This window comes from Anas platyrhynchos, chromosome 26 (assembly GCF_047663525.1).
Source record: "Anas platyrhynchos isolate ZD024472 breed Pekin duck chromosome 26, IASCAAS_PekinDuck_T2T, whole genome shotgun sequence".
In the NCBI taxonomy this organism is placed as follows: domain Eukaryota; kingdom Metazoa; phylum Chordata; class Aves; order Anseriformes; family Anatidae; genus Anas; species Anas platyrhynchos.
This window is the reverse complement of record NC_092612.1, coordinates 2325552-2352206: the sequence shown is the minus strand read 5'-3', so window position 1 is coordinate 2352206 and position 26655 is coordinate 2325552. Positions and strand designations below refer to the sequence as shown.

The window sequence follows — 26655 nt, the reverse complement described above, 5'->3', positions numbered from 1 at the left end:
TGAGGAATTTGGTTGGGCCTCTGTGATTAGAGAGTTGCCTATGTCTGGTGGAGTCCCAGCCTCACTGGGGAAGGCATTCTGTCCACCCCGTGGGATGAGGTCGTGAGCTGTGTACATGTATGTTTAATATCCCAAGCTGGGCTGTTGTTCCCCCAAGAAATGTGCTGCCTCAGGAAAGCACAGGGTGTGGCTTGGTGTTGCCCCCTCGGCACATATCCGCAGGGAGGTCCTGATACCTGCTGCTTACCCAGATGCCCTCGGTGGACCTCCCAGACCTCCCTTGTTTCTGGGCAGGGTTGTGTGTAGCATGGAAATGTTGCCGTGTGTTTTTGTTAGGGTGGTTTCTTCAAGAAAGCAGCATATCTAGATAATACTGACTTTGGAAAAGCAAAATCATTCTTTCTGAAGCATGCTTGGTCTGGTTATTGGGGACTTACAGACAACAGTGAAGGAGGTGAGAAAGCAAAACAGCCAGGATAACTGGACTGTGCAATGCCAGATGAAAAGGAGAGTAAAAAACACCTGACAGCACTGTCATCCTGCTGTAAAAATAATGCCTACAAAAGCTTTAAAAGCCTTGGAGGCACAGAGAGCAACAGATTTGACCAGTCCTTGGATCTGCTCTCTAATCAAATGAAAATATTAGAAGAAAAAAAAAACAAAAGCAAACAACAAACAAACAAAACAACAACAACAAAATCAAAAAGCACCAACAAAATAATGCCACATTCATAACAACAGTCTAATATGCCTAAGAAGGGGAAAATGCTGATGTCAACTAAAAACATGGCAAAACTCCTCTAACGTGGTTGAAACATCTGCCTGATTTTAACTATAATTTCCAATGGAAATATTGGCCTATAATACTGGAACTTGAAAGGAGACTGCATGATGGAATGGACATGACATGAAACAGCAGAATGAAAAGGGAGCATTGCAGGGAAAATAAACAATGAGCCAATTTACTTAATTTGGAAGCTCAGCATAAAATACGAGCTTGTTAGTAAACACATTAAAAGTGCAAATGGTCCCTCTGTGCCTAAGGCAGTCTGGAACAGTATAAAAACAAATCCAATGTTAAGCTCCCTCATTCACTTCTCTTGCCTTCTTCCTTGGCGAACAAGGTGAGCTGCAAGTGCCTTCTCCTCACTCCCCTCTTGCTCTTCTCCCCTTGGCCTTCTTGCCTTAAAAAACTCTTTGCCTTTGTAAAGCTCTTGCTGTGGCCCTTCATCCTTGACACTCCTCTCTCCATTGTTGACCTGTTAGACACTGAGAGGGGAGGTGGGAGGAGGTCTTGGACTGTCTTTGCAGGGGCCCTTCGGCCCTTCTCTGTCCTCGATCTGGACTCAAGCCTGTCCCTGCTCCCCAGACTGTGCCTTCTGTCTTGGCCAGCAGGCTGTCAGGCTGCTGCTGACATGCTGCGGTGCTTTCCCTGCCCTCTCTCCCAGGTACGCCTCCATCCCACAGCCATGTCGTGCTACGATCTGTGCCGTCCCTGTGGGCCAACCCCACTTGCCAACAGCTGCAACGAGCCCTGTGTCCGGCAGTGCCAGGACTCCCGTGTGGTGATCCAGCCCTCTCCCGTGGTGGTGACCCTGCCCGGCCCCATCCTCAGCTCCTTCCCCCAGAACACCGCTGTGGGATCCACCACCTCAGCTGCCGTTGGTAGCATCCTGAGTGAGGAGGGAGTGCCCATCTCCTCCGGGGGCTTTGGCCTCTCTGGCTTTGGTGGCCGCTACTATGGCAGGAGGTGCCTGCCCTGCTAAAGCCCACGAGGACGTCCAGTGAGAGCATCGACCACGAAGCCCGAAGCCCGGTGCCGGACTGAGGACGGAGCTGCTGGCCAGAGTTTCCAGAGGGCCTGAGTACCCTCGTGGCCTCCTGCAGAGCAGAGAGGGAAGCCAGGGTGCCAGCCTGCGCTGTCTGGAAACACGGCCAGCAGACATCTTCTTCTTGTGCTTTCTTCTCTTCAGCATGAGTCCTTGTTGTCTCATCCTGTCCTGTGCCATGAGTTCATCTGGAAGCAAGTCAAGAGCATCATCTTTGTTCTTCCTCTCACCATGTGAGGCAGGAAGATGTGCTTCCCATTGTGGTGAAGGGGGTCTGACTGACAGCTGTCCTTGTGGCAGCATGGGCTGGATCCTTTCCTCCATGTGCTGCTTTGATTCCTTCTTCAGACTCATTAAAGTTTTTGCTTCAAAGTAATCTGAGTCTCCTTATGTTCCTTTTCTATTGCGATGTTCCGTGAAGATGTACAGGGAGAAATGTGATGTCTTGGAGTAGAAAAACGTGGGTGGATATGGTCCTAATGTGGATCTCCTTCATGCCTGTAGGAGATGAGTACCCTTAAGGAATTTGGTCTTTGTAGGAGTGACTGAGAGGTGTGGTATTGGCAAGGTCTTAGAAGGATGTCCAGGAGTTCCCGCTGTCTAATTGTCGTATCACCAACAACCAAGGTTTGATCCTGTCTCCCCGTTGATGAAGCAAACCTTTGAATTGCTGGAAGGTATGTTTGTGCAGGCCAATGTCCAACTGGATGAAGCGCTGATGGTATATTAGCACTCTAAACATTTTGTATTGCCCATCCCTCCTCCAAGCACACCTGCCAAAGCCACAAAGAGGAGGGAGTCCCAAAGAAGTCAAAGGGATAGGTGGCAGCCAGGACAGCTTTTAGAGGGTGATGTGAGGCCCCTTTAAATCTGGGCAGGACGCAGATAAATTCAGCCTTGGTGTGTATAATGGCGACGGAATGTGAATGGCGATGCAAAGATTGTTTTCTCTCCTCTGAAAGGGCTTATGCAGAATCTTTCAGTTGTCCTGAAAACACTGCAGAGGACAGGAATAGCGCAGGACAAGTATCATCTTCCCCACTGGAGCATTCCTGTGGTGAAAAGTGTAATGTCTTTCAGGGTATTACGTGTGCATCACTGTGTCCTGAAGCCAAGTGGGTCTGGAGAAGCCCTGCAGGACCCCTCCAAAAATCCCATTCTGATGCTGTGCAGGCTAGGCTGTGCCTGGGTTGGTCCCAAGCCAATGATTGCTTTGTCCCTCCACCCTGGCCTCAAGCTGGGGAGACCGAGGTTGTGGCACACCAACAGCTCTGTTCTCAGTCCCCCCTTCCCATACTCTTGTCCTCCACAGGCAGTGCTGTGCTCCTGCCACTCTGATCCTGCCTCAGGCAGAGTTAGGGGCACGTCTGGTGCCCTTGCTCATCTGGCTGCCCTTGTGAGGACTCCCGGAGCATGCGTGCTGCTGAGCAGGGTGGGTGGGGCGTCCTGGGGAAATCCTACCAAATATGTGCTTGTGCCTGCTGTGCAGGCACAGAGATGTGTATCAATTACTCAGCATGTGCTTTTGTTATTGAAGCTCTTGTAGTGGGTTTATGTGACAAGGTTGTGGTAGCAGTGGCCCACAGGGGTGGCTTCTGCGAGAAGAATCTAGAAGACGCCCCATTTTAGGTAAGGGCCCACTGCTGGCCAGAGTAGATCCAATAAGCAACGCTGTTTGCACCTCTCTGTGAGCATAATTAAGACAGGGACACACACACAAAAAAGGTGCTGCTACACAGCATCTGGGGGAGTGAGTCGTGAGAAAGAGCCTTGCAGGCGCCATGGTCAGTGAAGAAGGAGGGGGAGAGGTGCTCCAGGTGCTGGAGCCCAAGTTCCCTTACGGCCTATGGTGTGGACCGTGGCGAAGAAGGCTGTCCCTCTGCAGCCCATGGCGTACCACGGTGAAGCAGGGTTCCATGCTGCAGCCGGTGGAGGAGACCACGGTGGAGCAGGTGGACCTGCACTGAAGGAGGCTGCGGGCTGTGGAGGACCCCTGCCGGACCCAGATTCCGGGCCAGACCTGTGGCCTGTGGAGAGGAGCCTATGTAAGAGCAGGTGACCTGGCAGGAGCTGTTGCCTGTGGGGGACTCATTTTGGAGCAGTTTGCTCCTGATGGATTGACCCTGTGGTACGGACCCATATCTGGAGCAGTTCTTGAAGAGCTGCTGCCTGTGGGAGGTCCACGCACAATCAGTTCAGGAAGGACTGCATCCTGTGGGAGGGACCCCAACGTGCAGGTTACGAGAGTGACTGTGAAGGAGCGGCAGAGACAAATGATATAGACTGACCACAACACCCGATCCCCCATTCCCCTGGGCCGCTCGAGGGGAGGAGGTTGAAGAGGCCAGATGGGAGGAAAGCATGTTTGTTTTCTTTTCTTTGTTTCTCACTCCTCTAGCTTGTTAGTAATAGGCAATAAATAGTAATAGGCAATAAATCTTACTATCTCCCTATGTTGAGGCTGCTTTGCCCATCACAATAATTATTGAGCGATCTCCCTGTCGTTATCTCAAACCTTGATCCCTTTTTATCCTATTTTCTCCACCTCTCCCTTTGAGGAGGGGGAGTGAAGGAGCGGTTGTTGTGGAGCTCGGCCGCCCACCCAAGTAAAACAACCACAGCTCTCCAACAGAAACTCTTGGGAGGGCAGCAGCCTTCATTCCCGATTCTTGGAGTTAAGAGGTGTAAAGCAGGAAGGTACGAAGGGGAGAAGTAGGATTACAAAAGAAGAGCCAGGCACATTTCTCCCAAGAGCAATTGTTAATCTGAGGGAGTCTAAAACCAAGATTAGAGGTGCCCTGCCTAGAAATACAATGACTAAAAGAACCTGAGTAAGCACTGCGTTAAGGAGGGAGATTGATAATGCTGACGACCCTCACACCTGGAAGTCCATCCTGAAACTTCAAGGCTAGGGAAGAGATGTACACCAGAAATCAGGATGAGTGTTGGAGCAAGGCTCCAGGGAGTAAGAGGCTCCCATTCCCTAAAGAGGTAGGACAATCCGCATCATTGTCTTCATCATCTCTTTGTGCTGATGTGTATTTTTGCCCGGAAACATTCTGGCCTCTAATCCTGTGACTTGAAAGAAGCCAGCGTGGCAGAATGGCTATGACATGAGCAAGGAAATGAAAAGGGAGCATTGCAGGGAACAAATAAATGCCAGAGATTCTTAAATTGCAATATTTTGCATGTGAGATGAGCTTGCTAGTAAAAACATTACTTGTGCAAATGGTGCCTCTGGGCCTGGGGCAGTCTGGAACAGTATAAAAACTCATTCAACAGCAAGCTGCCTCATCCACTTCTCTTGCCTCCTCCTCCTTGGTGAACAAGGTGAGCTGCAAGTGCCTTCTCCGTACTCCCCTCTTCCTCTTCTCCCCTTGGCCTTCTGGCCTCCACCGAGGCTCTGGCTCCGTGTAGGTTTGGTGTGGGCCTTGCTCCTTGACTCTGCTCCCTCTGTTGCTGTTCTGCTTGTCACTGAGGGGGAAGGTGGGAGGAGGTCTAGGACGGTCTTTGCAGGGGCCCTGGGACTTCTCTCTGTCCTCGTCGACTGTGTCCCTGTTCCCCAGACTATGCCTTCTGTCTTGGCCAGCAGGCTGTCAGGCTACTGCTGACACGCTGCGTGTGCTTTCCCTACTCTCTCTCCCAGGTGCACCTCCATCCCGCAGCCATGTCGTGCTACGATCTGTGCCGTCCCTGTGGGCCAACCCCACTTGCCAACAGCTGCAACGAGCCCTGTGTCCGGCAGTGCCAGGACTCCCGTGTGGTGATCCAGCCCTCTCCCGTGGTGGTGACCCTGCCCGGCCCCATCCTCAGCTCCTTCCCCCAGAACACCGCTGTGGGATCCACCACCTCAGCTGCCGTTGGTAGCATCCTGAGTGAGGAGGGAGTGCCCATCTCCTCCGGGGGCTTTGGCCTCTCTGGCTTTGGTGGCCGCTACTGCGGCAGAAGGTGCCTGCCCTGCTAAAGCCCACGAGGACGTCCAGTGAGAGCATCGACCACGAAGCCCGAAGCCCGGTGCCGGACTGAGGACGGAGCTGCTGGCCAGAGTTTCCAGAGGGCCTGAGTACCCTCGTGGCCTCCTGCAGAGCAGAGAGGGAAGCCAGGGTGCCAGCCTGCGCTGTCTGGAAACACGGCCAGCAGACATCTTCTTCTTGTGCTTTCTTCTCTTCAGCATGAGTCCTTGTTGTCTCATCCTGTCCTGTGCCATGAGTTCATCTGGAAGCAAGTCAAGAGCATCATCTTTGTTCTTCCTCTCACCATGTGAGGCAGGAAGATGTGCTTCCCATTGTGGTGAAGGGGGTCTGACTGACAGCTGTCCTTGTGGCAGCATGGGCTGGATCCTTTCCTCCATGTGCTGCTTTGATTCCTTCTTCAGACTCATTAAAGTTTTTGCTTCAAAGTAATCTGAGTCTCCTTATGTTCCTTTTCTATTGCGATGTTCCGTGAAGATGTACAGGGAGAAATGTGATGTCTTGGAGTAGAAAAACGTGGGTGGATATGGTCCTAATGTGGATCTCCTTCATGCCTGTAGGAGATGAGTACCCTTAAGGAATTTGGTCTTTGTAGGAGTGACTGAGAGGTGTGGTATTGGCAAGGTCTTAGAAGGATGTCCAGGAGTTCCCGCTGTCTAATTGTCGTATCACCAACAACCAAGGTTTGATCCTGTCTCCCCGTTGATGAAGCAAACCTTTGAATTGCTGGAAGGTATGTTTGTGCAGGCCAATGCCCAACTGGATGAAGCGCTGATGGTATATTAGCACTCTAAACATTTTGTATTGCCCATCCCTCCTCCAAGCACACCTGCCAAAGCCACAAAGAGGAGGGAGTCCCAAAGAAGTCAAAGGGATAGGTGGCAGCCAGGACAGCTTTTAGAGGGTGATGTGAGGCCCCTTTAAATCTGGGCAGGACGCAGATAAATTCAGCCTTGGTGTGTATAATGGCGACGGAATGTGAATGGCGATGCAAAGATTGTTTTCTCTCCTCTGAAAGGGCTTATGCAGAATCTTTCAGTTGTCCTGAAAACACTGCAGAGGACAGGAATAGCGCAGGACAAGTATCATCTTCCCCACTGGAGCATTCCTGTGGTGAAAAGTGTAATGTCTTTCAGGGTATTACGTGTGCATCACTGTGTCCTGAAGCCAAGTGGGTCTGGAGAAGCCCTGCAGGACCCCTCCAAAAATCCCATTCTGATGCTGTGCAGGCTAGGCTGTGCCTGGGTTGGTCCCAAGCCAATGATTGCTTTGTCCCTCCACCCTGGCCTCAAGCTGGGGAGACCGAGGTTGTGGCACACCAACAGCTCTGTTCTCAGTCCCCCCTTCCCATACTCTTGTCCTCCACAGGCAGTGCTGTGCTCCTGCCACTCTGATCCTGCCTCAGGCAGAGTTAGGGGCACGTCTGGTGCCCTTGCTCATCTGGCTGCCCTTGTGAGGACTCCCGGAGCATGCGTGCTGCTGAGCAGGGTGGGTGGGGCGTCCTGGGGAAATCCTACCAAATATGTGCTTGTGCCTGCTGTGCAGGCACAGAGATGTGTATCAATTACTCAGCATGTGCTTTTGTTATTGAAGCTCTTGTAGTGGGTTTATGTGACAAGGTTGTGGTAGCAGTGGCCCACAGGGGTGGCTTCTGCGAGAAGAATCTAGAAGACGCCCCATTTTAGGTAAGGGCCCACTGCTGGCCAGAGTAGATCCAATAAGCAACGCTGTTTGCACCTCTCTGTGAGCATAATTAAGACAGGGACACACACACAAAAAAGGTGCTGCTACACAGCATCTGGGGGAGTGAGTCGTGAGAAAGAGCCTTGCAGGCGCCATGGTCAGTGAAGAAGGAGGGGGAGAGGTGCTCCAGGTGCTGGAGCCCAAGTTCCCTTACGGCCTATGGTGTGGACCGTGGCGAAGAAGGCTGTCCCTCTGCAGCCCATGGCGTACCACGGTGAAGCAGGGTTCCATGCTGCAGCCGGTGGAGGAGACCACGGTGGAGCAGGTGGACCTGCACTGAAGGAGGCTGCGGGCTGTGGAGGACCCCTGCCGGACCCAGATTCCGGGCCAGACCTGTGGCCTGTGGAGAGGAGCCTATGTAAGAGCAGGTGACCTGGCAGGAGCTGTTGCCTGTGGGGGACTCATTTTGGAGCAGTTTGCTCCTGATGGATTGACCCTGTGGTACGGACCCATATCTGGAGCAGTTCTTGAAGAGCTACTGCCTGTGGGAGGTCCACGCACAATCAGTTCAGGAAGGACTGCATCCTGTGGGAGGGACCCCAACGTGCAGGTTACGAGAGTGACTGTGAAGGAGCGGCAGAGAGAAATGATATAGACTGACCACAACACCCGATCCCCCATTCCCCTGGGCCGCTCGAGGGGAGGAGGTTGAAGAGGCCAGATGGGAGGAAAGCATGTTTGTTTTCTTTTCTTTGTTTCTCACTCCTCTAGCTTGTTAGTAATAGGCAATAAATAGTAATAGGCAATAAATCTTACTATCTCCCTATGTTGAGGCTGCTTTGCCCATCACAATAATTATTGAGCGATCTCCCTTTCGTTATCTCAAACCTTGATCCCTTTTTATCCTATTTTCTCCACCTCTCCCTTTGAGGAGGGGGAGTGAAGGAGCGGTTGTTGTGGAGCTCGGCCGCCCACCCAAGTAAAACAACCACAGCTCTCCAACAGAAACTCTTGGGAGGGCAGCAGCCTTCATTCCCGATTCTTGGAGTTAAGAGGTGTAAAGCAGGAAGGTACGAAGGGGAGAAGTAGGATTACAAAAGAAGAGCCAGGCACATTTCTCCCAAGAGCAATTGTTAATCTGAGGGAGTCTAAAACCAAGATTAGAGGTGCCCTGCCTAGAAATACAATGACTAAAAGAACCTGAGTAAGCACTGCGTTAAGGAGGGAGATTGATAATGCTGACGACCCTCACACCTGGAAGTCCATCCTGAAACTTCAAGGCTAGGGAGGAGATGTACACCAGAAATCAGGATGAGTGTTGGAGCAAGGCTCCAGGGAGTTAGAGGCTCCCATTCCCTAAAGAGGTAGGACAATCCGCATCATTGTCTTCATCATCTCTTTGTGCTGATGTGTATTTTTGCCCGGAAACATTCTGGCCTCTAATCCTGTGACTTGAAAGAAGCCAGCGTGGCAGAATGGCTATGACATGAGCAAGGAAATGAAAAGGGAGCATTGCAGGGAACAAATAAATGCCAGAGATTCTTAAATTGCAATATTTTGCATGTGAGATGAGCTTGCTAGTAAAAACATTACTTGTGCAAATGGTGCCTCTGGGCCTGGGGCAGTCTGGAACAGTATAAAAACTCATTCAACAGCAAGCTGCCTCATCCACTTCTCTTGCCTCCTCCTCCTTGGTGAACAAGGTGAGCTGCAAGTGCCTTCTCCGTACTCCCCTCTTCCTCTTCTCCCCTTGGCCTTCTGGCCTCCACCGAGGCTCTGGCTCCGTGTAGGTTTGGTGTGGGCCTTGCTCCTTGACTCTGCTCCCTCTGTTGCTGTTCTGCTTGTCACTGAGGGGGAAGGTGGGAGGAGGTCTAGGACGGTCTTTGCAGGGGCCCTGGGACTTCTCTCTGTCCTCGTCGACTGTGTCCCTGTTCCCCAGACTATGCCTTCTGTCTTGGCCAGCAGGCTGTCAGGCTACTGCTGACACGCTGCGTGTGCTTTCCCTACTCTCTCTCCCAGGTGCGCCTCCATCCCGCAGCCATGTCGTGCTACGATCTGTGCCGTCCCTGTGGGCCAACCCCACTTGCCAACAGCTGCAACGAGCCCTGTGTCCGGCAGTGCCAGGACTCCCGTGTGGTGATCCAGCCCTCTCCCGTGGTGGTGACCCTGCCCGGCCCCATCCTCAGCTCCTTCCCCCAGAACACCGCTGTGGGATCCACCACCTCAGCTGCCGTTGGTAGCATCCTGAGTGAGGAGGGAGTGCCCATCTCCTCCGGGGGCTTTGGCCTCTCTGGCTTTGGTGGCCGCTACAGCGGCAGAAGGTGCCTGCCCTGCTAAAGCCCACGAGGACGTCCAGTGAGAGCATCGACCACGAAGCCCGAAGCCCGGTGCCGGACTGAGGACGGAGCTGCTGGCCAGAGTTTCCAGAGGGCCTGAGTACCCTCGTGGCCTCCTGCAGAGCAGAGAGGGAAGCCAGGGTGCCAGCCTGCGCTGTCTGGAAACACGGCCAGCAGACATCTTCTTCTTGTGCTTTCTTCTCTTCAGCATGAGTCCTTGTTGTCTCATCCTGTCCTGTGCCATGAGTTCATCTGGAAGCAAGTCAAGAGCATCATCTTTGTTCTTCCTCTCACCATGTGAGGCAGGAAGATGTGCTTCCCATTGTGGTGAAGGGGGTCTGACTGACAGCTGTCCTTGTGGCAGCATGGGCTGGATCCTTTCCTCCATGTGCTGCTTTGATTCCTTCTTCAGACTCATTAAAGTTTTTGCTTCAAAGTAATCTGAGTCTCCTTATGTTCCTTTTCTATTGCGATGTTCCATGAAGATGTACAGGGAGAAATGTGATGTCTTGGAGTAGAAAAACGTGGGTGGATATGGTCCTAATGTGGATCTCCTTCATGCCTGTAGGAGATGAGTACCCTTAAGGAATTTGGTCTTTGTAGGAGTGACTGAGAGGTGTGGTATTGGCAAGGTCTTAGAAGGATGTCCAGGAGTTCCCGCTGTCTAATTGTCGTATCACCAACAACCAAGGTTTGATCCTGTCTCCCCGTTGATGAAGCAAACCTTTGAATTGCTGGAAGGTATGTTTGTGCAGGCCAATGCCCAACTGGATGAAGCGCTGATGGTATATTAGCACTCTAAACATTTTGTATTGCCCATCCCTCCTCCAAGCACACCTGCCAAAGCCACAAAGAGGAGGGAGTCCCAAAGAAGTCAAAGGGATAGGTGGCAGCCAGGACAGCTTTTAGAGGGTGATGTGAGGCCCCTTTAAATCTGGGCAGGACGCAGATAAATTCAGCCTTGGTGTGTATAATGGCGACGGAATGTGAATGGCGATGCAAAGATTGTTTTCTCTCCTCTGAAAGGGCTTATGCAGAATCTTTCAGTTGTCCTGAAAACACTGCAGAGGACAGGAATAGCGCAGGACAAGTATCATCTTCCCCACTGGAGCATTCCTGTGGTGAAAAGTGTAATGTCTTTCAGGGTATTACGTGTGCATCACTGTGTCCTGAAGCCAAGTGGGTCTGGAGAAGCCCTGCAGGACCCCTCCAAAAATCCCATTCTGATGCTGTGCAGGCTAGGCTGTGCCTGGGTTGGTCCCAAGCCAATGATTGCTTTGTCCCTCCACCCTGGCCTCAAGCTGGGGAGACCGAGGTTGTGGCACACCAACAGCTCTGTTCTCAGTCCCCCCTTCCCATACTCTTGTCCTCCACAGGCAGTGCTGTGCTCCTGCCACTCTGATCCTGCCTCAGGCAGAGTTAGGGGCACGTCTGGTGCCCTTGCTCATCTGGCTGCCCTTGTGAGGACTCCCGGAGCATGCGTGCTGCTGAGCAGGGTGGGTGGGGCGTCCTGGGGAAATCCTACCAAATATGTGCTTGTGCCTGCTGTGCAGGCACAGAGATGTGTATCAATTACTCAGCATGTGCTTTTGTTATTGAAGCTCTTGTAGTGGGTTTATGTGACAAGGTTGTGGTAGCAGTGGCCCACAGGGGTGGCTTCTGCGAGAAGAATCTAGAAGACGCCCCATTTTAGGTAAGGGCCCACTGCTGGCCAGAGTAGATCCAATAAGCAACGCTGTTTGCACCTCTCTGTGAGCATAATTAAGACAGGGACACACACACAAAAAAGGTGCTGCTACACAGCATCTGGGGGAGTGAGTCGTGAGAAAGAGCCTTGCAGGCGCCATGGTCAGTGAAGAAGGAGGGGGAGAGGTGCTCCAGGTGCTGGAGCCCAAGTTCCCTTACGGCCTATGGTGTGGACCGTGGCGAAGAAGGCTGTCCCTCTGCAGCCCATGGCGTACCACGGTGAAGCAGGGTTCCATGCTGCAGCCGGTGGAGGAGACCACGGTGGAGCAGGTGGACCTGCACTGAAGGAGGCTGCGGGCTGTGGAGGACCCCTGCCGGACCCAGATTCCGGGCCAGACCTGTGGCCTGTGGAGAGGAGCCTATGTAAGAGCAGGTGACCTGGCAGGAGCTGTTGCCTGTGGGGGACTCATTTTGGAGCAGTTTGCTCCTGATGGATTGACCCTGTGGTACGGACCCATATCTGGAGCAGTTCTTGAAGAGCTGCTGCCTGTGGGAGGTCCACGCACAATCAGTTCAGGAAGGACTGCATCCTGTGGGAGGGACCCCAACGTGCAGGTTACGAGAGTGACTGTGAAGGAGCGGCAGAGACAAATGATATAGACTGACCACAACACCCGATCCCCCATTCCCCTGGGCCGCTCGAGGGGAGGAGGTTGAAGAGGCCAGATGGGAGGAAAGCATGTTTGTTTTCTTTTCTTTGTTTCTCACTCCTCTAGCTTGTTAGTAATAGGCAATAAATAGTAATAGGCAATAAATCTTACTATCTCCCTATGTTGAGGCTGCTTTGCCCATCACAATAATTATTGAGCGATCTCCCTGTCGTTATCTCAAACCTTGATCCCTTTTTATCCTATTTTCTCCACCTCTCCCTTTGAGGAGGGGGAGTGAAGGAGCGGTTGTTGTGGAGCTCGGCCGCCCACCCAAGTAAAACAACCACAGCTCTCCAACAGAAACTCTTGGGAGGGCAGCAGCCTTCATTCCCGATTCTTGGAGTTAAGAGGTGTAAAGCAGGAAGGTACGAAGGGGAGAAGTAGGATTACAAAAGAAGAGCCAGGCACATTTCTCCCAAGAGCAATTGTTAATCTGAGGGAGTCTAAAACCAAGATTAGAGGTGCCCTGCCTAGAAATACAATGACTAAAAGAACCTGAGTAAGCACTGCGTTAAGGAGGGAGATTGATAATGCTGACGACCCTCACACCTGGAAGTCCATCCTGAAACTTCAAGGCTAGGGAGGAGATGTACACCAGAAATCAGGATGAGTGTTGGAGCAAGGCTCCAGGGAGTTAGAGGCTCCCATTCCCTAAAGAGGTAGGACAATCCGCATCATTGTCTTCATCATCTCTTTGTGCTGATGTGTATTTTTGCCCGGAAACATTCTGGCCTCTAATCCTGTGACTTGAAAGAAGCCAGCGTGGCAGAATGGCTATGACATGAGCAAGGAAATGAAAAGGGAGCATTGCAGGGAACAAATAAATGCCAGAGATTCTTAAATTGCAATATTTTGCATGTGAGATGAGCTTGCTAGTAAAAACATTACTTGTGCAAATGGTGCCTCTGGGCCTGGGGCAGTCTGGAACAGTATAAAAACTCATTCAACAGCAAGCTGCCTCATCCACTTCTCTTGCCTCCTCCTCCTTGGTGAACAAGGTGAGCTGCAAGTGCCTTCTCCGTACTCCCCTCTTCCTCTTCTCCCCTTGGCCTTCTGGCCTCCACCGAGGCTCTGGCTCCGTGTAGGTTTGGTGTGGGCCTTGCTCCTTGACTCTGCTCCCTCTGTTGCTGTTCTGCTTGTCACTGAGGGGGAAGGTGGGAGGAGGTCTAGGACGGTCTTTGCAGGGGCCCTGGGACTTCTCTCTGTCCTCGTCGACTGTGTCCCTGTTCCCCAGACTATGCCTTCTGTCTTGGCCAGCAGGCTGTCAGGCTACTGCTGACACGCTGCGTGTGCTTTCCCTACTCTCTCTCCCAGGTGCGCCTCCATCCCGCAGCCATGTCGTGCTACGATCTGTGCCGTCCCTGTGGGCCAACCCCACTTGCCAACAGCTGCAACGAGCCCTGTGTCCGGCAGTGCCAGGACTCCCGTGTGGTGATCCAGCCCTCTCCCGTGGTGGTGACCCTGCCCGGCCCCATCCTCAGCTCCTTCCCCCAGAACACCGCTGTGGGATCCACCACCTCAGCTGCCGTTGGTAGCATCCTGAGTGAGGAGGGAGTGCCCATCTCCTCCGGGGGCTTTGGCCTCTCTGGCTTTGGTGGCCGCTACAGCGGCAGAAGGTGCCTGCCCTGCTAAAGCCCACGAGGACGTCCAGTGAGAGCATCGACCACGAAGCCCGAAGCCCGGTGCCGGACTGAGGACGGAGCTGCTGGCCAGAGTTTCCAGAGGGCCTGAGTACCCTCGTGGCCTCCTGCAGAGCAGAGAGGGAAGCCAGGGTGCCAGCCTGCGCTGTCTGGAAACACGGCCAGCAGACATCTTCTTCTTGTGCTTTCTTCTCTTCAGCATGAGTCCTTGTTGTCTCATCCTGTCCTGTGCCATGAGTTCATCTGGAAGCAAGTCAAGAGCATCATCTTTGTTCTTCCTCTCACCATGTGAGGCAGGAAGATGTGCTTCCCATTGTGGTGAAGGGGGTCTGACTGACAGCTGTCCTTGTGGCAGCATGGGCTGGATCCTTTCCTCCATGTGCTGCTTTGATTCCTTCTTCAGACTCATTAAAGTTTTTGCTTCAAAGTAATCTGAGTCTCCTTATGTTCCTTTTCTATTGCGATGTTCCGTGAAGATGTACAGGGAGAAATGTGATGTCTTGGAGTAGAAAAACGTGGGTGGATATGGTCCTAATGTGGATCTCCTTCATGCCTGTAGGAGATGAGTACCCTTAAGGAATTTGGTCTTTGTAGGAGTGACTGAGAGGTGTGGTATTGGCAAGGTCTTAGAAGGATGTCCAGGAGTTCCCGCTGTCTAATTGTCGTATCACCAACAACCAAGGTTTGATCCTGTCTCCCCGTTGATGAAGCAAACCTTTGAATTGCTGGAAGGTATGTTTGTGCAGGCCAATGTCCAACTGGATGAAGCGCTGATGGTATATTAGCACTCTAAACATTTTGTATTGCCCATCCCTCCTCCAAGCACACCTGCCAAAGCCACAAAGAGGAGGGAGTCCCAAAGAAGTCAAAGGGATAGGTGGCAGCCAGGACAGCTTTTAGAGGGTGATGTGAGGCCCCTTTAAATCTGGGCAGGACGCAGATAAATTCAGCCTTGGTGTGTATAATGGCGACGGAATGTGAATGGCGATGCAAAGATTGTTTTCTCTCCTCTGAAAGGGCTTATGCAGAATCTTTCAGTTGTCCTGAAAACACTGCAGAGGACAGGAATAGCGCAGGACAAGTATCATCTTCCCCACTGGAGCATTCCTGTGGTGAAAAGTGTAATGTCTTTCAGGGTATTACGTGTGCATCACTGTGTCCTGAAGCCAAGTGGGTCTGGAGAAGCCCTGCAGGACCCCTCCAAAAATCCCATTCTGATGCTGTGCAGGCTAGGCTGTGCCTGGGTTGGTCCCAAGCCAATGATTGCTTTGTCCCTCCACCCTGGCCTCAAGCTGGGGAGACCGAGGTTGTGGCACACCAACAGCTCTGTTCTCAGTCCCCCCTTCCCATACTCTTGTCCTCCACAGGCAGTGCTGTGCTCCTGCCACTCTGATCCTGCCTCAGGCAGAGTTAGGGGCACGTCTGGTGCCCTTGCTCATCTGGCTGCCCTTGTGAGGACTCCCGGAGCATGCGTGCTGCTGAGCAGGGTGGGTGGGGCGTCCTGGGGAAATCCTACCAAATATGTGCTTGTGCCTGCTGTGCAGGCACAGAGATGTGTATCAATTACTCAGCATGTGCTTTTGTTATTGAAGCTCTTGTAGTGGGTTTATGTGACAAGGTTGTGGTAGCAGTGGCCCACAGGGGTGGCTTCTGCGAGAAGAATCTAGAAGACGCCCCATTTTAGGTAAGGGCCCACTGCTGGCCAGAGTAGATCCAATAAGCAACGCTGTTTGCACCTCTCTGTGAGCATAATTAAGACAGGGACACACACACAAAAAAGGTGCTGCTACACAGCATCTGGGGGAGTGAGTCGTGAGAAAGAGCCTTGCAGGCGCCATGGTCAGTGAAGAAGGAGGGGGAGAGGTGCTCCAGGTGCTGGAGCCCAAGTTCCCTTACGGCCTATGGTGTGGACCGTGGCGAAGAAGGCTGTCCCTCTGCAGCCCATGGCGTACCACGGTGAAGCAGGGTTCCATGCTGCAGCCGGTGGAGGAGACCACGGTGGAGCAGGTGGACCTGCACTGAAGGAGGCTGCGGGCTGTGGAGGACCCCTGCCGGACCCAGATTCCGGGCCAGACCTGTGGCCTGTGGAGAGGAGCCTATGTAAGAGCAGGTGACCTGGCAGGAGCTGTTGCCTGTGGGGGACTCATTTTGGAGCAGTTTGCTCCTGATGGATTGACCCTGTGGTACGGACCCATATCTGGAGCAGTTCTTGAAGAGCTGCTGCCTGTGGGAGGTCCACGCACAATCAGTTCAGGAAGGACTGCATCCTGTGGGAGGGACCCCAACGTGCAGGTTACGAGAGTGACTGTGAAGGAGCGGCAGAGACAAATGATATAGACTGACCACAACACCCGATCCCCCATTCCCCTGGGCCGCTCGAGGGGAGGAGGTTGAAGAGGCCAGATGGGAGGAAAGCATGTTTGTTTTCTTTTCTTTGTTTCTCACTCCTCTAGCTTGTTAGTAATAGGCAATAAATAGTAATAGGCAATAAATCTTACTATCTCCCTATGTTGAGGCTGCTTTGCCCATCACAATAATTATTGAGCGATCTCCCTGTCGTTATCTCAAACCTTGATCCCTTTTTATCCTATTTTCTCCACCTCTCCCTTTGAGGAGGGGGAGTGAAGGAGCGGTTGTTGTGGAGCTCGGCCGCCCACCCAAGTAAAACAACCACAGCTCTCCAACAGAAACTCTTGGGAGGGCAGCAGCCTTCATTCCCGATTCTTGGAGTTAAGAGGTGTAAAGCAGGAAGGTACGAAGGGGAGAAGTAGGATTACAAAAGAAGAGCCAGGCACATTTCTCCCAAGAGCAATTGTTAATCTGAGGGAGTCTAAAACCAAGATTAGAGGTGCCCTGCCTAGAAATACAATGACTAAAAGAACCTGAGTAAGCACTGCGTTAAGGAGGGAGATTGATAATGCTGACGACCCTCACACCTGGAAGTCCATCCTGAAACTTCAAGGCTAGGGAGGAGATGTACACCAGAAATCAGGATGAGTGTTGGAGCAAGGCTCCAGGGAGTTAGAGGCTCCCATTCCCTAAAGAGGTAGGACAATCCGCATCATTGTCTTCATCATCTCTTTGTGCTGATGTGTATTTTTGCCCGGAAACATTCTGGCCTCTAATCCTGTGACTTGAAAGAAGCCAGCGTGGCAGAATGGCTATGACATGAGCAAGGAAATGAAAAGGGAGCATTGCAGGGAACAAATAAATGCCAGAGATTCTTAAATTGCAATATTTTGCATGTGAGATGAGCTTGCTAGTAAAAACATTACTTGTGCAAATGGTGCCTCTGGGCCTGGGGCAGTCTGGAACAGTATAAAAACTCATTCAACAGCAAGCTGCCTCATCCACTTCTCTTGCCTCCTCCTCCTTGGTGAACAAGGTGAGCTGCAAGTGCCTTCTCCGTACTCCCCTCTTCCTCTTCTCCCCTTGGCCTTCTGGCCTCCACCGAGGCTCTGGCTCCGTGTAGGTTTGGTGTGGGCCTTGCTCCTTGACTCTGCTCCCTCTGTTGCTGTTCTGCTTGTCACTGAGGGGGAAGGTGGGAGGAGGTCTAGGACGGTCTTTGCAGGGGCCCTGGGACTTCTCTCTGTCCTCGTCGACTGTGTCCCTGTTCCCCAGACTATGCCTTCTGTCTTGGCCAGCAGGCTGTCAGGCTACTGCTGACACGCTGCGTGTGCTTTCCCTACTCTCTCTCCCAGGTGCGCCTCCATCCCGCAGCCATGTCGTGCTACGATCTGTGCCGTCCCTGTGGGCCAACCCCACTTGCCAACAGCTGCAACGAGCCCTGTGTCCGGCAGTGCCAGGACTCCCGTGTGGTGATCCAGCCCTCTCCCGTGGTGGTGACCCTGCCCGGCCCCATCCTCAGCTCCTTCCCCCAGAACACCGCTGTGGGATCCACCACCTCAGCTGCCGTTGGTAGCATCCTGAGTGAGGAGGGAGTGCCCATCTCCTCCGGGGGCTTTGGCCTCTCTGGCTTTGGTGGCCGCTACAGCGGCAGAAGGTGCCTGCCCTGCTAAAGCCCACGAGGACGTCCAGTGAGAGCATCGACCACGAAGCCCGAAGCCCGGTGCCGGACTGAGGACGGAGCTGCTGGCCAGAGTTTCCAGAGGGCCTGAGTACCCTCGTGGCCTCCTGCAGAGCAGAGAGGGAAGCCAGGGTGCCAGCCTGCGCTGTCTGGAAACACGGCCAGCAGACATCTTCTTCTTGTGCTTTCTTCTCTTCAGCATGAGTCCTTGTTGTCTCATCCTGTCCTGTGCCATGAGTTCATCTGGAAGCAAGTCAAGAGCATCATCTTTGTTCTTCCTCTCACCATGTGAGGCAGGAAGATGTGCTTCCCATTGTGGTGAAGGGGGTCTGACTGACAGCTGTCCTTGTGGCAGCATGGGCTGGATCCTTTCCTCCATGTGCTGCTTTGATTCCTTCTTCAGACTCATTAAAGTTTTTGCTTCAAAGTAATCTGAGTCTCCTTATGTTCCTTTTCTATTGCGATGTTCCGTGAAGATGTACAGGGAGAAATGTGATGTCTTGGAGTAGAAAAACGTGGGTGGATATGGTCCTAATGTGGATCTCCTTCATGCCTGTAGGAGATGAGTACCCTTAAGGAATTTGGTCTTTGTAGGAGTGACTGAGAGGTGTGGTATTGGCAAGGTCTTAGAAGGATGTCCAGGAGTTCCCGCTGTCTAATTGTCGTATCACCAACAACCAAGGTTTGATCCTGTCTCCCCGTTGATGAAGCAAACCTTTGAATTGCTGGAAGGTATGTTTGTGCAGGCCAATGTCCAACTGGATGAAGCGCTGATGGTATATTAGCACTCTAAACATTTTGTATTGCCCATCCCTCCTCCAAGCACACCTGCCAAAGCCACAAAGAGGAGGGAGTCCCAAAGAAGTCAAAGGGATAGGTGGCAGCCAGGACAGCTTTTAGAGGGTGATGTGAGGCCCCTTTAAATCTGGGCAGGACGCAGATAAATTCAGCCTTGGTGTGTATAATGGCGACGGAATGTGAATGGCGATGCAAAGATTGTTTTCTCTCCTCTGAAAGGGCTTATGCAGAATCTTTCAGTTGTCCTGAAAACACTGCAGAGGACAGGAATAGCGCAGGACAAGTATCATCTTCCCCACTGGAGCATTCCTGTGGTGAAAAGTGTAATGTCTTTCAGGGTATTACGTGTGCATCACTGTGTCCTGAAGCCAAGTGGGTCTGGAGAAGCCCTGCAGGACCCCTCCAAAAATCCCATTCTGATGCTGTGCAGGCTAGGCTGTGCCTGGGTTGGTCCCAAGCCAATGATTGCTTTGTCCCTCCACCCTGGCCTCAAGCTGGGGAGACCGAGGTTGTGGCACACCAACAGCTCTGTTCTCAGTCCCCCCTTCCCATACTCTTGTCCTCCACAGGCAGTGCTGTGCTCCTGCCACTCTGATCCTGCCTCAGGCAGAGTTAGGGGCACGTCTGGTGCCCTTGCTCATCTGGCTGCCCTTGTGAGGACTCCCGGAGCATGCGTGCTGCTGAGCAGGGTGGGTGGGGCGTCCTGGGGAAATCCTACCAAATATGTGCTTGTGCCTGCTGTGCAGGCACAGAGATGTGTATCAATTACTCAGCATGTGCTTTTGTTATTGAAGCTCTTGTAGTGGGTTTATGTGACAAGGTTGTGGTAGCAGTGGCCCACAGGGGTGGCTTCTGCGAGAAGAATCTAGAAGACGCCCCATTTTAGGTAAGGGCCCACTGCTGGCCAGAGTAGATCCAATAAGCAACGCTGTTTGCACCTCTCTGTGAGCATAATTAAGACAGGGACACACACACAAAAAAGGTGCTGCTACACAGCATCTGGGGGAGTGAGTCGTGAGAAAGAGCCTTGCAGGCGCCATGGTCAGTGAAGAAGGAGGGGGAGAGGTGCTCCAGGTGCTGGAGCCCAAGTTCCCTTACGGCCTATGGTGTGGACCGTGGCGAAGAAGGCTGTCCCTCTGCAGCCCATGGCGTACCACGGTGAAGCAGGGTTCCATGCTGCAGCCGGTGGAGGAGACCACGGTGGAGCAGGTGGACCTGCACTGAAGGAGGCTGCGGGCTGTGGAGGACCCCTGCCGGACCCAGATTCCGGGCCAGACCTGTGGCCTGTGGAGAGGAGCCTATGTAAGAGCAGGTGACCTGGCAGGAGCTGTTGCCTGTGGGGGACTCATTTTGGAGCAGTTTGCTCCTGATGGATTGACCCTGTGGTACGGACCCATATCTGGAGCAGTTCTTGAAGAGCTGCTGCCTGTGGGAGGTCCACGCACAATCAGTTCAGGAAGGACTGCATCCTGTGGGAGGGACCCCAACGTGCAGGTTACGAGAGTGACTGTGAAGGAGCGGCAGAGACAAATGATATAGACTGACCACAACACCCGATCCCCCATTCCCCTGGGCCGCTCGAGGGGAGGAGGTTGAAGAGGCCAGATGGGAGGAAAGCATGTTTGTTTTCTTTTCTTTGTTTCTCACTCCTCTAGCTTGTTAGTAATAGGCAATAAATAGTAATAGGCAATAAATCTTACTATCTCCCTATGTTGAGGCTGCTTTGCCCATCACAATAATTATTGAGCGATCTCCCTGTCGTTATCTCAAACCTTGATCCCTTTTTATCCTATTTTCTCCACCTCTCCCTTTGAGGAGGGGGAGTGAAGGAGCGGTTGTTGTGGAGCTCGGCCGCCCACCCAAGTAAAACAACCACAGCTCTCCAACAGAAACTCTTGGGAGGGCAGCAGCCTTCATTCCCGATTCTTGGAGTTAAAAGGTGTAAAGCAGGAAGGTACGAAGGGGAGAAGTAGGATTACAAAAGAAGAGCCAGGCACATTTCTCCCAAGAGCAATTGTTAATCTGAGGGAGTCTAAAACCAAGATTAGAGGTGCCCTGCCTAGAAATACAATGACTAAAAGAACCTGAGTAAGCACTGCGTTAAGGAGGGAGATTGATAATGCTGACGACCCTCACACCTGGAAGTCCATCCTGAAACTTCAAGGCTAGGGAGGAGATGTACACCAGAAATCAGGATGAGTGTTGGAGCAAGGCTCCAGGGAGTTAGAGGCTCCCATTCCCTAAAGAGGTAGGACAATCCGCATCATTGTCTTCATCATCTCTTTGTGCTGATGTGTATTTTTGCCCGGAAACATTCTGGCCTCTAATCCTGTGACTTGAAAGAAGCCAGCGTGGCAGAATGGCTATGACATGAGCAAGGAAATGAAAAGGGAGCATTGCAGGGAACAAATAAATGCCAGAGATTCTTAAATTGCAATATTTTGCATGTGAGATGAGCTTGCTAGTAAAAACATTACTTGTGCAAATGGTGCCTCTGGGCCTGGGGCAGTCTGGAACAGTATAAAAACTCATTCAACAGCAAGCTGCCTCATCCACTTCTCTTGCCTCCTCCTCCTTGGTGAACAAGGTGAGCTGCAAGTGCCTTCTCCGTACTCCCCTCTTCCTCTTCTCCCCTTGGCCTTCTGGCCTCCACCGAGGCTCTGGCTCCGTGTAGGTTTGGTGTGGGCCTTGCTCCTTGACTCTGCTCCCTCTGTTGCTGTTCTGCTTGTCACTGAGGGGGAAGGTGGGAGGAGGTCTAGGACGGTCTTTGCAGGGGCCCTGGGACTTCTCTCTGTCCTCGTCGACTGTGTCCCTGTTCCCCAGACTATGCCTTCTGTCTTGGCCAGCAGGCTGTCAGGCTACTGCTGACACGCTGCGTGTGCTTTCCCTACTCTCTCTCCCAGGTGCGCCTCCATCCCGCAGCCATGTCGTGCTACGATCTGTGCCGTCCCTGTGGGCCAACCCCACTTGCCAACAGCTGCAACGAGCCCTGTGTCCGGCAGTGCCAGGACTCCCGTGTGGTGATCCAGCCCTCTCCCGTGGTGGTGACCCTGCCCGGCCCCATCCTCAGCTCCTTCCCCCAGAACACCGCTGTGGGATCCACCACCTCAGCTGCCGTTGGTAGCATCCTGAGTGAGGAGGGAGTGCCCATCTCCTCCGGGGGCTTTGGCCTCTCTGGCTTTGGTGGCCGCTACAGCGGCAGAAGGTGCCTGCCCTGCTAAAGCCCACGAGGACGTCCAGTGAGAGCATCGACCACGAAGCCCGAAGCCCGGTGCCGGACTGAGGACGGAGCTGCTGGCCAGAGTTTCCAGAGGGCCTGAGTACCCTCGTGGCCTCCTGCAGAGCAGAGAGGGAAGCCAGGGTGCCAGCCTGCGCTGTCTGGAAACACGGCCAGCAGACATCTTCTTCTTGTGCTTTCTTCTCTTCAGCATGAGTCCTTGTTGTCTCATCCTGTCCTGTGCCATGAGTTCATCTGGAAGCAAGTCAAGAGCATCATCTTTGTTCTTCCTCTCACCATGTGAGGCAGGAAGATGTGCTTCCCATTGTGGTGAAGGGGGTCTGACTGACAGCTGTCCTTGTGGCAGCATGGGCTGGATCCTTTCCTCCATGTGCTGCTTTGATTCCTTCTTCAGACTCATTAAAGTTTTTGCTTCAAAGTAATCTGAGTCTCCTTATGTTCCTTTTCTATTGCGATGTTCCGTGAAGATGTACAGGGAGAAATGTGATGTCTTGGAGTAGAAAAACGTGGGTGGATATGGTCCTAATGTGGATCTCCTTCATGCCTGTAGGAGATGAGTACCCTTAAGGAATTTGGTCTTTGTAGGAGTGACTGAGAGGTGTGGTATTGGCAAGGTCTTAGAAGGATGTCCAGGAGTTCCCGCTGTCTAATTGTCGTATCACCAACAACCAAGGTTTGATCCTGTCTCCCCGTTGATGAAGCAAACCTTTGAATTGCTGGAAGGTATGTTTGTGCAGGCCAATGTCCAACTGGATGAAGCGCTGATGGTATATTAGCACTCTAAACATTTTGTATTGCCCATCCCTCCTCCAAGCACACCTGCCAAAGCCACAAAGAGGAGGGAGTCCCAAAGAAGTCAAAGGGATAGGTGGCAGCCAGGACAGCTTTTAGAGGGTGATGTGAGGCCCCTTTAAATCTGGGCAGGACGCAGATAAATTCAGCCTTGGTGTGTATAATGGCGACGGAATGTGAATGGCGATGCAAAGATTGTTTTCTCTCCTCTGAAAGGGCTTATGCAGAATCTTTCAGTTGTCCTGAAAACACTGCAGAGGACAGGAATAGCGCAGGACAAGTATCATCTTCCCCACTGGAGCATTCCTGTGGTGAAAAGTGTAATGTCTTTCAGGGTATTACGTGTGCATCACTGTGTCCTGAAGCCAAGTGGGTCTGGAGAAGCCCTGCAGGACCCCTCCAAAAATCCCATTCTGATGCTGTGCAGGCTAGGCTGTGCCTGGGTTGGTCCCAAGCCAATGATTGCTTTGTCCCTCCACCCTGGCCTCAAGCTGGGGAGACCGAGGTTGTGGCACACCAACAGCTCTGTTCTCAGTCCCCCCTTCCCATACTCTTGTCCTCCACAGGCAGTGCTGTGCTCCTGCCACTCTGATCCTGCCTCAGGCAGAGTTAGGGGCACGTCTGGTGCCCTTGCTCATCTGGCTGCCCTTGTGAGGACTCCCGGAGCATGCGTGCTGCTGAGCAGGGTGGGTGGGGCGTCCTGGGGAAATCCTACCAAATATGTGCTTGTGCCTGCTGTGCAGGCACAGAGATGTGTATCAATTACTCAGCATGTGCTTTTGTTATTGAAGCTCTTGTAGTGGGTTTATGTGACAAGGTTGTGGTAGCAGTGGCCCACAGGGGTGGCTTCTGCGAGAAGAATCTAGAAGACGCCCCATTTTAGGTAAGGGCCCACTGCTGGCCAGAGTAGATCCAATAAGCAACGCTGTTTGCACCTCTCTGTGAGCATAATTAAGACAGGGACACACACACAAAAAAGGTGCTGCTACACAGCATCTGGGGGAGTGAGTCGTGAGAAAGAGCCTTGCAGGCGCCATGGTCAGTGAAGAAGGAGGGGGAGAGGTGCTCCAGGTGCTGGAGCCCAAGTTCCCTTACGGCCTATGGTGTGGACCGTGGCGAAGAAGGCTGTCCCTCTGCAGCCCATGGCGTACCACGGTGAAGCAGGGTTCCATGCTGCAGCCGGTGGAGGAGACCACGGTGGAGCAGGTGGACCTGCACTGAAGGAGGCTGCGGGCTGTGGAGGACCCCTGCCGGACCCAGATTCCGGGCCAGACCTGTGGCCTGTGGAGAGGAGCCTATGTAAGAGCAGGTGACCTGGCAGGAGCTGTTGCCTGTGGGGGACTCATTTTGGAGCAGTTTGCTCCTGATGGATTGACCCTGTGGTACGGACCCATATCTGGAGCAGTTCTTGAAGAGCTGCTGCCTGTGGGAGGTCCACGCACAATCAGTTCAGGAAGGACTGCATCCTGTGGGAGGGACCCCAACGTGCAGGTTACGAGAGTGACTGTGAAGGAGCGGCAGAGACAAATGATATAGACTGACCACAACACCCGATCCCCCATTCCCCTGGGCCGCTCGAGGGGAGGAGGTTGAAGAGGCCAGATGGGAGGAAAGCATGTTTGTTTTCTTTTCTTTGTTTCTCACTCCTCTAGCTTGTTAGTAATAGGCAATAAATAGTAATAGGCAATAAATCTTACTATCTCCCTATGTTGAGGCTGCTTTGCCCATCACAATAATTATTGAGCGATCTCCCTGTCGTTATCTCAAACCTTGATCCCTTTTTATCCTATTTTCTCCACCTCTCCCTTTGAGGAGGGGGAGTGAAGGAGCGGTTGTTGTGGAGCTCGGCCGCCCACCCAAGTAAAACAACCACAGCTCTCCAACAGAAACTCTTGGGAGGGCAGCAGCCTTCATTCCCGATTCTTGGAGTTAAGAGGTGTAAAGCAGGAAGGTACGAAGGGGAGAAGTAGGATTACAAAAGAAGAGCCAGGCACATTTCTCCCAAGAGCAATTGTTAATCTGAGGGAGTCTAAAACCAAGATTAGAGGTGCCCTGCCTAGAAATACAATGACTAAAAGAACCTGAGTAAGCACTGCGTTAAGGAGGGAGATTGATAATGCTGACGACCCTCACACCTGGAAGTCCATCCTGAAACTTCAAGGCTAGGGAGGAGATGTACACCAGAAATCAGGATGAGTGTTGGAGCAAGGCTCCAGGGAGTTAGAGGCTCCCATTCCCTAAAGAGGTAGGACAATCCGCATCATTGTCTTCATCATCTCTTTGTGCTGATGTGTATTTTTGCCCGGAAACATTCTGGCCTCTAATCCTGTGACTTGAAAGAAGCCAGCGTGGCAGAATGGCTATGACATGAGCAAGGAAATGAAAAGGGAGCATTGCAGGGAACAAATAAATGCCAGAGATTCTTAAATTGCAATATTTTGCATGTGAGATGAGCTTGCTAGTAAAAACATTACTTGTGCAAATGGTGCCTCTGGGCCTGGGGCAGTCTGGAACAGTATAAAAACTCATTCAACAGCAAGCTGCCTCATCCACTTCTCTTGCCTCCTCCTCCTTGGTGAACAAGGTGAGCTGCAAGTGCCTTCTCCGTACTCCCCTCTTCCTCTTCTCCCCTTGGCCTTCTGGCCTCCACCGAGGCTCTGGCTCCGTGTAGGTTTGGTGTGGGCCTTGCTCCTTGACTCTGCTCCCTCTGTTGCTGTTCTGCTTGTCACTGAGGGGGAAGGTGGGAGGAGGTCTAGGACGGTCTTTGCAGGGGCCCTGGGACTTCTCTCTGTCCTCGTCGACTGTGTCCCTGTTCCCCAGACTATGCCTTCTGTCTTGGCCAGCAGGCTGTCAGGCTACTGCTGACACGCTGCGTGTGCTTTCCCTACTCTCTCTCCCAGGTGCGCCTCCATCCCGCAGCCATGTCGTGCTACGATCTGTGCCGTCCCTGTGGGCCAACCCCACTTGCCAACAGCTGCAACGAGCCCTGTGTCCGGCAGTGCCAGGACTCCCGTGTGGTGATCCAGCCCTCTCCCGTGGTGGTGACCCTGCCCGGCCCCATCCTCAGCTCCTTCCCCCAGAACACCGCTGTGGGATCCACCACCTCAGCTGCCGTTGGTAGCATCCTGAGTGAGGAGGGAGTGCCCATCTCCTCCGGGGGCTTTGGCCTCTCTGGCTTTGGTGGCCGCTACAGCGGCAGAAGGTGCCTGCCCTGCTAAAGCCCACGAGGACGTCCAGTGAGAGCATCGACCACGAAGCCCGAAGCCCGGTGCCGGACTGAGGACGGAGCTGCTGGCCAGAGTTTCCAGAGGGCCTGAGTACCCTCGTGGCCTCCTGCAGAGCAGAGAGGGAAGCCAGGGTGCCAGCCTGCGCTGTCTGGAAACACGGCCAGCAGACATCTTCTTCTTGTGCTTTCTTCTCTTCAGCATGAGTCCTTGTTGTCTCATCCTGTCCTGTGCCATGAGTTCATCTGGAAGCAAGTCAAGAGCATCATCTTTGTTCTTCCTCTCACCATGTGAGGCAGGAAGATGTGCTTCCCATTGTGGTGAAGGGGGTCTGACTGACAGCTGTCCTTGTGGCAGCATGGGCTGGATCCTTTCCTCCATGTGCTGCTTTGATTCCTTCTTCAGACTCATTAAAGTTTTTGCTTCAAAGTAATCTGAGTCTCCTTATGTTCCTTTTCTATTGCGATGTTCCGTGAAGATGTACAGGGAGAAATGTGATGTCTTGGAGTAGAAAAACGTGGGTGGATATGGTCCTAATGTGGATCTCCTTCATGCCTGTAGGAGATGAGTACCCTTAAGGAATTTGGTCTTTGTAGGAGTGACTGAGAGGTGTGGTATTGGCAAGGTCTTAGAAGGATGTCCAGGAGTTCCCGCTGTCTAATTGTCGTATCACCAACAACCAAGGTTTGATCCTGTCTCCCCGTTGATGAAGCAAACCTTT

General features: G+C 52.7%; 6 pseudogenes; all 6 read left to right on the top strand.

Annotated features, from left to right (window-relative positions):
• Positions 1–1469: 1469 nt before the first annotated feature.
• On the top strand, positions 1470–6232 carry LOC139999478 (uncharacterized; annotated as a pseudogene).
• Positions 6233–9041: 2809 nt separating this feature from the next.
• Positions 9042–10259, top strand: LOC139999571 (feather beta keratin-like; annotated as a pseudogene).
• A 2809-nt stretch (positions 10260–13068) lies between these two features.
• LOC139999569 (feather beta keratin-like) lies at positions 13069–14286 on the top strand (annotated as a pseudogene).
• Positions 14287–17095: 2809 nt separating this feature from the next.
• LOC139999568 (feather beta keratin-like) lies at positions 17096–18313 on the top strand (annotated as a pseudogene).
• Positions 18314–21122: 2809 nt separating this feature from the next.
• On the top strand, positions 21123–22340 carry LOC139999570 (feather beta keratin-like; annotated as a pseudogene).
• Positions 22341–25149: 2809 nt separating this feature from the next.
• On the top strand, positions 25150–26367 carry LOC139999567 (feather beta keratin-like; annotated as a pseudogene).
• The last annotated feature ends 288 nt before the right edge of the window (positions 26368–26655 follow it).